Source organism: Gymnoscopelus microlampas, assembly GCF_963454915.1.
Source record: "Gymnoscopelus microlampas genome assembly, chromosome: 2".
NCBI lineage: Eukaryota > Metazoa > Chordata > Actinopteri > Myctophiformes > Myctophidae > Gymnoscopelus > Gymnoscopelus microlampas.
In genome coordinates, this window is record NC_139939.1 from 15000726 (window position 1) to 15011133 (window position 10408).

Below are 10408 nucleotides of genomic sequence, written 5' to 3' on the forward strand. Positions count from 1 at the left end.
CCACATACCTGTGTAACTACCGGACTTCTCCAAAGTGAGTGACACCCATAGTCACAACATCAGAGGGAACGCCTACGATCTGGTACCCCCCAAATTTAACACAAACATGGCCAACTAACTTTACTCTTCTACCATGGATTTGAACCCGTTTTCCTGTGCAAGTGCTGACATGTTTACCAGTGAGCTGATTGAGAGCCTGCCTGCTTGCTCAGGGGATAAATTGAATCTTGACCATCAGGTCAAAATTTGTGTCAGATCCTGTGTCTCGGTGAGACATGACCTGTGACACAATCTAAATGTCTCAATAGAAGAGCACAGATAAAAAATATAACCACCTCAGTTGTCTAAGGTAGGTTATATTGTATTAACATACTCTACCATACAGATTAGACATTCCTTATGAAAAGATTAGACATTCATTATGAAAAGGTTACATAGTTCAGTTTTAATTTTATATACTACTCTGCCACCAAAATGTGGAATGCTCTGACATCATCCATAAAAGGATGTGAAACACTGGCCTCTTTCAAAAATGTCTCTAAAAAGTGTCAGAAAATTACAAGTGAAGATAGATATTAAATTCCCTTGATATGAGGAAACATCTCTGCTGTCAGGCAGAAACCATCTATGTCCAAAATATTAACTTTTCAGAAAAAGAAAATACTTGAATGTGTCCTTATATTATCATCCCTTTACCCAAATACAACTCAAGTGGAGTTAGGTGGTTTGTCCGACAATGAGGATCCAATGGAGTTAGGAGGTTAGGAGCGCTTTTTAAATACTTTTCATTGGTTCAACATTTCTAAAACCCACACACAGACGTAAAGGGTGTTCAATAGCACCGATTTATTAAAATAATTAAAAAGTTGAAAAATGGAGATAGCTGATTTCTGCCCGACAGCAACGATATACACTGGCATTCCATTTTTCCATTTTTCTCCTCTGTAAATATAGCTATGTGTATTTTTTGATGATATGTATAAATGTGTTAATATTTTATGCTCTATTAATGAATTGAATACGAGCACAATGGAAACAAATCCCCGGGACTTTTTTGTGTCATCCTTTTAGCCCAAGTGTTACTGTACTTTTGTGATGTTAGATCTTTGACTAATCAATCAATCAATCAATCAATCAATCAATCAATCAATCAATCAATCAATCAATCAATCAATCAAAACTAACTACAAAATCAGGCTAGGGCTTTAAGTATGGTTAGATTTTAAAATGAATCAACAGTATGATCACTCTGTGTCTTTATTGTGACTTTATTGATCATTCCATGCCTGGAAAATGCTATATTCCATATTCCATAACTTTGAATTTGTATTTTGTATTTGAATGACTGTTTGAACCCTGTGAGTGTGCAGAGAATGAGTTGATGTCTGTGGCACTTATCCTTGCCATTGTGCACACTGCTCCGCCTCCAACACAACAAGAGTTACACAAGACTGGACCAGCGGCCACTGCACTGTGTGTGTCTGTGTGTCTGTGTGTCTGTGTGTGCACGCGCGTGTGTGTGCGTGTGTGCGTACAAGCTTTCCCAGGCCTGAAAGGCACTGTATGAAGTAAGGATTGTAAAAAAGGGAGTATGCATCCAAGACCACTAGATGAAAAAAGAAGAAAAAGAAGGAAGAAACTGCAGGAAAACACATCAGAGACATATGGTCAAGGTCAGGTTTTGTTCCCGTAATAGAAGAGTAGGACCAAAGTGAATATTGCTCTGAAGATTTAACTTTTTGATATCTCCGCCTATAATAAGGCCTTATATAAAAGGCTGGCGATTCAAAATATAACCAAATATTGGCATCCTGGTGGCTTTGGGATGTAGGACACTACCTATAGACCTATAGATCTGTGCAAGTAAGATGCAAAAACATCCAGCAGGTAGAACATGACAAAGGATTGACTTGGAACGCCCTCTTTCAAGGTAGGCGTTCGTTTGTGGTGTGGTGAATCACTAAATGGATACATTTCATGACTTCTGCAGTAAAAGTAAAACTTGTGACAATCCATTTCATGAAGGGGACATCTTAAAGATATGAATAAACAATGTCACGTTTTGTTCTACCCGGGTAGGGGTAGCCTATACAGTATGTCCTAATGTGGGGAGTTTGGTTCCTGCACTATTAGGCCAAGTGGGGATTCCGTCTTGGAAGAGCAGTAGAGGATTGCTCTCCCATGTGGGAGATCTGGGTTCAAATCCTGGCTAGGACATTACATTTGCATACTAAAAACACACCCATCTGCTCTGTTCTGTGTGTGTGTGCGTGCGTGCATGTGACAGCTCCACATGGGTTATCGTACTTTAAAAGACAATCTCGGGAGGCCAGACAAATCTGGAACTACATGCAATCTAATAACTGTTCTTCCTTTACCAAACATACCAAACCACTGTTGTCTCCATGAGTGAATTATGGGTGAGTCGTGATGCTAAAATTGACATGTGAGCATTTCTGACAGGCGTGACAGCATTGTGGACAAAGAACATGCTGAATAAACCACTGCTACTACAAAGTAGCATGACCATATCATACTGTATGGTAGTTAGTCAATGTAAGCTGAAATGGCTCCATGGGAATCAGATTTCAAGATGGAGAAAACAGTAGCCTACATATCATTTGTGTCAGGTGGAAACCTCTTATCTCCACATTCCAACAATGTTTTTTTTTGTAAATGAATGCCCTACTTCGTCATACAAGAGTGTTGCACAAAAGTAGTGAAAATAGCAGATGTACAAGCTTACAATGCGTTTTAAAATAATAAATAGTATTAACCAATAGTTAGGGTAGTTATGGGTAACTGGAGTCCCTCAGGGTTCAATGCTAGTGTATTTTATTTTTTATGTTATTGTGGGGAAAGCTTTAGCTGAAAATAGGCGATCGACAAGCTTGTCGATCTGCTATTTTCAGCTAAAGCTTTCCCCACAATACCTGGGGTATTGTGGGGCGTTTACACAATACAAACTTAAAAGAAAAAAAAACAAAAACGTTTTGGACATGTGAGGTTTCCTCCTGACAGCGATGATAAGCTCTCTATCTCTCTCTCTCTCTCTCTCTCTCTCTCTCTCTCTCTCTCTCTCTCTCTCTCTCTCTCTCTCTCTCTCTTTCATTGTGTACATGTCTGACCGCTTGAGAGAGCCAGTTATGAGTCTCTGAAGGGGGGACCCCCACCCCCCAAAATCAAGCCCTCTTCCTGTGTCTCCACAGAGCAGCCTTTATCTCTCTGTGGTCTGTCTCTCCCACATACTCTGTCTCTGTTCTCTTATTCCCAGCATGACATGATGTCCTCGCTCAGTGATGGAACTCGTATTTTTTTCACACAAGTAAAAGTAGCAATACCACAGTGTAAAAATAAGTAAAAGGCCTGTATCCAAGCTTTTAGTTGAGTAAAAGTACAAAAGTATTGGCATAAAAATATCCTTCAAGTGCGTAAAAGCACTCATTTAGCAGGAAAAGCGTTCCAAATTTGCCAACATCTTTTGAAAATAGCAAATACATTGACGCGTTGTGAGCCTGTAGATCCGTTATTTTATAATAGCAGAAGAATAAAATAGGGCTTAAGTGGTTAATGTATGTTTTGCATAATAATCAAAATCTTCAAAGTGGCCTAACTTGTAACTAAAGTTTTCAACTCAAGTAATTGTAGGGGAGTAAAAAGCACAATATTTGCCTCTGAGATGTGGTGGAGTAGAAGTACAAAAGCAGTGAAAGTATCTTAAAATACTGTTCTCTTCATCCCAGCCTCACATGATGCCCTCACTTCCTCCAAACATCTTCAGTTTGTTTGTCCGTAATTCAATCTGGTCTCCACAAGATGGAGGGTAGGGTTTGTCTGCAGGCTCTTTCCCCAAAAGTTATAACTCAGGAACAGTGGTGGAGGAAGTACTCAAGATGTTTAGTTTTACTGTAAAAGTAGCAATGCAGAAACTACAAGTAAAAGTAAGAGTAAGAGTAAACTTAACAAAGGTATAGGCATCAACTTAAAGTAGTCATCATGCAGAATGTCCCATTTCACATTTTCAAAAATAGCACTTTTTAGATGGATGTAGTACAAAACAGGGCTTATGTGGTTAATGTATGTTTTGTAATACTAATCTAAATCTGCAAAGTAATGAGGGACTAAAGTTTTAAACATCTGAGATGTAAAAAACAAAAAAACAAAAAAAAACACACATACTCAGTAAAGTAAAATAATGCCAAAATTGTGCTTGAGTACATACTTGAGTAAACGTATTTAGTTACTTTGTTGCACCACTGCTGGCAGGAAACAATAAGGACTGATGCATGCAGTCTGTCTCTGTAGGCAGACTTGTCATGTCCACTGTATGTCTACTGCACATACTAGGCCTACAGTCAAATCCTCTGTGTTCATTTAACCAGGTCCATTTGGTTCCATTTGTAGGCTATACTCACAGACTTAGAGTCACAAATGGATAAATTAACTTTTTGCATTTTGCCGTGTATGAGTGAGTGAGTGAGTGAGTGAGTGAGTGAGAGAGAGAGAGAGAGAGAGAGAGAGAGAGAGAGAGAGAGAGAGAGAGAGAGAGAGAGAGAGTGTGTGTGTGTGTGTGTGTGTGTGTGTGTGTGTGTGTGTGTGTGTGTGTGTGTGTGTGTGTGTGTGTGTGTGTGTGTGTGTGTGTGTGTGTGTCTGTGTCTGTGTGTGTGTGTGTGTGTGTGTGTGTGTGTGTGTGTGTGTGTGCGTGCGTGCGTGCGTGCGTGCGTGCGTGCGTGTGTGTGTGTGTGTGTTTGTGCAAGTGTAAGGACAAATGAGAGAAAAACATGAACTCCAGTCAGACTCCCTTACAGTGAAGAATTCTGTTTTTCTCCTGACCAACTTCCTCTCCCTCTCTCTCTCTCTCTCTCTCTCTCTCTCTCTCTCTCTCTCTCTCTCTCTCTCTCTCTCTCTCTTTTATCTCTCTCAATTCCTAAACACATGAAGCTCAACTCTGGTTACACGTCTGCTAAATCACCAGGTAATTGTAGTCAGTTCAATGTTGTTTAGAACTAGAATGTTTGGTTAAAGTTTGGGAATGTGTGTATTTTGTCACACTGTTGACAGAATAAGGCACAGCTCCTTTTCTCTATGAAAGCCATGTTGTCAAAGTAGTACTTGACTCACTTTTCAGTTTATAAAGAACAATGTTGCCCTCTAGTGTGCATTTATCCTTATTACAAGGCTAATTCGATTCATTAATGAAATCAAAATAACTGATGAACTCATCAGATTTTTGGTAGACACTTATTTTATATTTATTTATTTTATAGGCCTATGCTATATTGTACATGTACATTTATTTTTCAAAACATGAGGGGCCAAATACAAATACATGAGCGTGTATCACACACGCACGCATGCATGACTTTGACTACACTGAGATACAAGTATTATTGTACTTTGATGCCACTGCATTTCTGGGAAGGGAAGGGTAAGAATTAACCACAATTAGCCATATTTCAAATAGTGAAAATAGCCGATGTCTAGCTGAAATAGCTGAAAATGTCTACATTTCAAATACAGCAATGCAGCTATTGATATCAAAAAAACTAAATGTAGTTTGTAATTTATATAACAATTTTTATTAGATTTTTACTTTATGTTTTTATTTGTTTTTTTACAAACGAAAATCGCTTAGCCTACAGCATCTTTAAGTTTTCTAGATACCACCAAGACCAACAGTAATGTTAACCTATTTGTGTTGATCAAATGCTTTTATCTTCTTTTAGAATTGGATACACTCAAGGCAACAATGAATGCTAGGGTGACAATAATGATCATATTTATCTTATCTCATATACTATTCGATCTCATATCTCATCTCATTGACCTCATAGAGTGGAAACCCTCTGGCCTGCATTAGAATGGTGTGTGCTGTTCATATAGTATAACATACGGTGACAGACAGTGTCAGTATCAAGTATAATGTACAGTATCATGTATACATCATCATAGCAGTGAAACTCTAACATCTGCTCAATGGAAAGTGAAACTGTGCTAACTGTTCGCCTGCCAGGTGTCCCAAAGGAATCAAATTAAGATTTGCATCTTCAAGGTTCACTAGTTTCTCCATGTGACCAGAATAGATTCACACACTGAACAGACTTCATGTGGATCAAGATACTGTTCTGAGTGGACAACAATTCAGTTCGGATCCACAACAATACTGGATAGACACTCTATAGGGCTGGGCAATTCACTGAAAATATATCGAAACCAATATTTAGAACCAATAATCAACTTAATCTTGATCATGTATGTTTTTTTTTTTGTACAATTTATTTTAATTTGTCAACGAATCAACACGAAAAAATGTTAATAGATTTTTTATAATTGACTCATTAGTTTTGAGTCGATTCGCTTTTTTATGAATAAGATCTCATTTTGTCTAATCTGTATGGTAGAGTATGTTAATACAATACAACTTGTGCAATTGGGGTGGTTGTATTTTGTCTCCCTGCTCTTCTATTGAGACATTCAGATCGTGTCAAAGGTCATGTCTCACCTAGACACAGGATCTGACACCAATTTTGACCTAAGATTAAATGTATCCCCTGAGCAAGCAGGCAGGCTCTATTAGCTCAATGGTAAAACTTCCAGCACTTGCGCAGGAAACCGGGTTTAAATCCGGGGTAGAAGAGGAACGTTAGTGCAGCTTTAACTATAATATTGTTGGATAAATTGTTTAAATGAGCGGTATTTCCCTTTAGTCTTTGATTTACACATAGTCATGGTACAGTGGTTTGTGCTGCATCACTGCTCCCAGATGTTCACGTGTCCCCCGAGACTCACACTGCATTTAGAACAGTGGTTCGGGGACCCTCAGGGGTCCTGAAGGGGGTTCCAGGTCGTCCCCAGCTAAATTAGTTAACATAGCATAAAAAAAATCAGTTTAACCACTGTAACCCTACTGTACTACGGTTACTTTGATGTAATCAATTAAATAATGCACATGGATTCAAGATAAACAAAATGAGATTTTGTTTATCTTGAATCCATGTGCATCTTGAATCAACTACATTTTTTGAATCATCCCACATTAATGACAAACATGCTTGCGTAACATATTTTTATTTTATTTTACAGGTATAAAGTCATACATCCTCATGTGTTGGATGAAGTAATCATCCAATCAGATGAAGTGTCTCTTTATAACCCACAGTGTAAATAGTACTATTAATGAAAGCTTACTTCATCATCATTTCTTTTTATTAGCTTTTTATTTATGAAAGCCATTACTTTTTCATAAGCATTGAGCAAAGCCAGTTGTCAGATCAAGTCATTCTTTTTCAGAAGCGCTGTATGATTAATGACAAACAACCATTACTTAACATCATATTTTTTTATTAACTTTTTTATTTCCTTCTTTAAAGCCACACATTTTCAGCAGCGCTGTATGAACACATCTCTACTTCCCACACTGTGCCCTGGTGATTTCAGTGGACTGTGTGTCTCCTTCATGGTTGACCTTGCAGGTGAACACCTCCCCTTGCTCCCACAGTGCCTTGCTCAAGGTCAGGGTGCTGCTGCAGCCATAGCGGCCGTTCTTCTCCACCTCCTCTGAGGTCAGGACCTCGGCCGTCACCTCCTTCCCGTCCACCTCCCAGCTCACCTGGGCTCCTGGGGGGTTGTAGCCACTGAGCAGGCAGGCCAGGGTGGCTGAGTCCCCAGCAGAGAGCTGCTCAGATGACGGAGGATGCAGAGAGACAGAGGGCCTGACCACGGCACCAGCTGGACAGAAAAGAAGATCATGAATTATACCAACTTTTGCAGCCATTTCAGCTCAAACCCAAATTTGGTGTTTCCCTGGCACCCAAACGTACAGAAAAGAAACCATTGTGAAGTAACCACTTTAACCCTATTTCACTAATAGTGAAACTAGCTGATTTGCCAGCTCACAATGTAGGAATATATACATACATATATATATATATATATATATATATATATATATATATATATATATATATATATATATATATATATATATATATATATATATATATATATATATATATATATATATATATATATAAACTCAAAAAGTGTCACACAATCACATAATAATATAGTACAGATAAAGAGAAGAGACCATGCATTATATCAATTTCATTAGTCTTTGTATGTACAACTAGCATCAGATACAGCATACAGGCACAATAATGAAGTTCATTATTAGTTTAATGCAGAACAAAGACATTCGGTAAAAAGCATACTGTTGAACAGGATGAGAAACAGCTGATTCTAATTTGTAATTGTATGTAATTAAGCCCACATATTGCATTGTAGGCTTGTAGATTGTCTACTTTTGGGAAACTGATTTTTTTGTAGGAAAAAAAAGGACAGGACCAATTATAGACCCCTAGGGGACCCTGGTCAATGAAGTATATATAGGCTTTAAAATGATTAACCTAGTACATCAGAAAAGCATACACAATACACAATACACACAGCTACAGTGTACAGAAAGCGATCGAAACAATAATTAAGTACTAAGTACTGTAGATTGGAGCCATTTGTTGACATCATTAGTAATACTTTACTACTTACTAAGCATGTTACTACTAATTAAGTTCTTCACTCTATAATATTTTAATTTCAAAATGAATTAATTTCAGAATTTTATAAATTATTGATTTTATACTAGGTTAAGTAATGTAAAAACAAAAAGCAATATAATACTTTCCGTAATTACTACTATTATAATTGAACATGCAATACAGAATACTACATTTGTATTAAATAAATAAGGATATTGAGTCATCTATCATCTAATAAACAATTAGCTCTTGTTCACGGTGGTGATTCAATTCACTATTCAATCAAGTAAAAAACATTTTTTCAAATATATCTGCAATAAATGCTTTACAGATTCTGCACTTTTGATTAAATAAAACAGTCATAGAAGTCTTTTACATAGTGCAGTCAATTCCACATGCCGCTTTTCTTCAAAAATAATATAAATAGACAAACTTTTGGAACAAAATCCTTCAGTCACAATTTTAGAACAAATCCTAACACAGGTCAGTGCGAAGATAAATGGAACAAAATAATCAGTACTTACTTTTGATGATGAGTTTGGTGCCTCCACCGAAAGTCCACCACAGTGATTCATTCTGATGAAACCATCGTACAAAAACCTCCTTTCCACATGAATGACTTCACTCAACCACCACTCGCTCACGATTTACTGAACAGCTTGTAATACTGTAAAAACACTGAAGATCATTTACTAATGCTTTAATGAGGAAACATAATTATCTGTTATTTATATTACTTTATTGATATGATAAATAAATCATATGATAAAATAATTACAATGAGATATGTTTTTGAAAATACTTATTACTGTTCACACAGGTAGTGAAATACTACAGTGCGTAATGTAAAATGTCATTGAGAATATTGATTGATTATGTTTTCCAAGTTCCAAATAAATAAAAAAAACGTTGATAATAAATTTGAAGTCCATCAATCAGTTATTTCACAAAAAAAAAACTTTAGGTTTCCTCAACTGTTTTATCCACATACCTTTGCTGATCCATGCCTGGTTGCAGACACAACTGGCTCCTGGTTCCTTGTAGTGAGAACAGCTTTGGTAAATCCAGTGAAGAATCTAATCCAAGGTTTCAGATAGACACCTTTCCCTCACCTCAAACAGCATAGAATCTGTCAAAATAAAAACCAGAGACACCTCTCCATCATTTGTGTTTTACCCGTTTGCACTTGCTCTTAAAAACGTTGCTTGTGATGTCAATATTCAAGCTGATATATTCCGCTCTAAATAGTGTACCACTGAAATTGGATTTTACATGAAAAATATATGTGCAGTACTATGTGCAAATAACAAGTGAAGTTGGTTTAACTCCTTGAACACCTTGGTAGTAACATCCTCTGCCCCCCAACCCCACCTCTGTAAATATACCTGATGATGCTACTGAGTTTTCTACCAATATATATTGTATTGTATGTATTATATGTACTACTGATTCATTGAGTACAATTCACCACAATGGAAACAATCCCCCCTTTTATTTGTACCCTTTTGGCATAACCTTAGACTGTACTACCTGCTGTTAACAAACCTGCTAGTATTCAATCAATCAAATCGAAACACATTATCCAAGATAATGTTAATAAATCCTTACCATTGCATGTGGATCGCATTCATATTCCGTTTTCATATGACTCTTTTGAGTTCTTTGTAATGAATCTTTCATCATAGTGATTATGAGAGGTCCCATTGAGTTGTTCCTGTCAATTCTTCTTTTATTGAGGGAGGTTTTTGTATGACTCTGTATCACTGTGTGAACGTCCAGCTGCTGATATAGTCGTGAATCATACAGTAGTAAACACCTTTATCCTCAGCCTGGACTCCACTGATGGTCAGGGTGTAGTCAGTCCCAGATCC

General features: G+C 37.2%; 1 long non-coding RNA gene across 1 annotated transcript; it reads right to left on the minus strand.

The window, feature by feature from the left end:
• Positions 1-7150: 7150 nt before the first annotated feature.
• LOC311059944 lies at positions 7151-9875 on the minus strand. Its single transcript, XR_014602233.1, has 3 exons — positions 9529-9875; positions 9062-9113; positions 7151-7728 (listed from the first exon to the last, which is right to left on the minus strand). It is a non-coding gene; the product is annotated as an uncharacterized lncRNA (long non-coding RNA).
• Positions 9876-10408: the final 533 nt, after the last annotated feature.